Consider the following 1,468-nt stretch of genomic DNA (forward strand, 5'->3'; position numbering starts at 1 on the left):
AAAAACAACGGTCTTGACATGTTTAAAAAATGTAGAGAAATGGTCTCCAAGTGGGGATGGTTGGATGTCAGTGTTTGCATGTATGGAAGGCGTAATTTGGATGCCAATGTTTTCATGTATGACAGGTGTAATTCAGTATGCCATGAAAGAGTCAAGAGCGTGACTGACAGAGACTTGATCAGAAAAATGCATGTTTGAAATGCCTCAATCTTCCTGGCATTTTCTTCTCCCCTTATTTGAAAGTGTGGCACTGCCCCACAATCATGTGTGAAACTTCAACAACATCCCCATTTCTTGGCACGGTATCACCTACCAAACAATACAGTCTGACATCGTCCAAGATCTCATGTGGAGCTCCACTAAGGATCGACCCTTCGACCTGCACAAGGCCATAATAGATCTCATGGGGTGCTCCATTGAGGCTCAGCCCTTCAACTTGCACAAGGCCATAACAGACTGTGTACACAGATTCATAGATGGAGGAAGTAAAATTCTTTACCAAATACACTCACCATGTGGCCACCAGTGACGTCGTGGGGAAAATCTTGAGGAAAATCTACATGTTGTCACTGTGAAATGTCCACATTAACGTTAACGATGTCGACCAAGGTTTCTTCATGCCACCTAAAGCCCGTGATGCTGCTTTCCAGTTAAAGTACGACGTTCCACCTAACTCTCGGCTAGTTATGGGCATGTTTGGCAATATTGTGAAGGATAAGGGCCATTCGCTCATCTTCGAAGTCTTTAAAACCTTCTTGTAGACTGGAAATTTTTCTGATATTTTCATCTTGATTACTGGAGATGGACCCTAGGGTTCCCGATATCAAGGACTGGCGCCAAATGTGAAGGTCATGGGGCCATTGAGCTCAACTCAGCTGGGGGATTTCTATAACATGCTAGATATCTTTGTAAACCCGATGCTGAGAGCCCAGGGTCTCGATCACATGCTCATGGAGGCCATGTTGTGCGAGAAGCCGCAACTAGTGTCACATTTTAGCAACATTAAGAAGAGCGAGCATGGTGGTGAGTGGGGATTTCGGGTACACATTCAGTCCTAGGCTCCAATCCCTCCACGTCGCATTCTTGAGAGTTATCGAGGATGACAAGTGGATTCTGGAGAAGAAGGGTGAGAAGTTCACTACAGTCAAAATGGCATCCGTGTATGAAAGGCTTTTATTGTGTAATGCCAGGGGGAATGCCATGAGATTCGATTTTTGCAAATACCCTCTTCCACTTCTTCCTTAGTGAGAGGTATTGATCCATTGATCCATGCTACCTGTCTTTGCCCATGAAATTAGCATACAAATTTTGTAGCTATCTTCCTCTTTAATGTGTACCATTATTCCATTTTTCTAGACTTCCAATTCAGAGCATTCAAACCAATGATTATGATTACAGGGAGAGTGATTTGTGATCATATGCAATTAAATTGTAAGGAGAGATTCAATCTGTACTTTGAGTAATTCTT

This window comes from Pinus tabuliformis, chromosome 1_1 (genome assembly GCF_031772625.1).
Source record: "Pinus tabuliformis cultivar Carrire ecotype Pingquan chromosome 1_1, CPIR1, whole genome shotgun sequence".
Classification (NCBI taxonomy): domain Eukaryota; kingdom Viridiplantae; phylum Streptophyta; class Pinopsida; order Pinales; family Pinaceae; genus Pinus; species Pinus tabuliformis.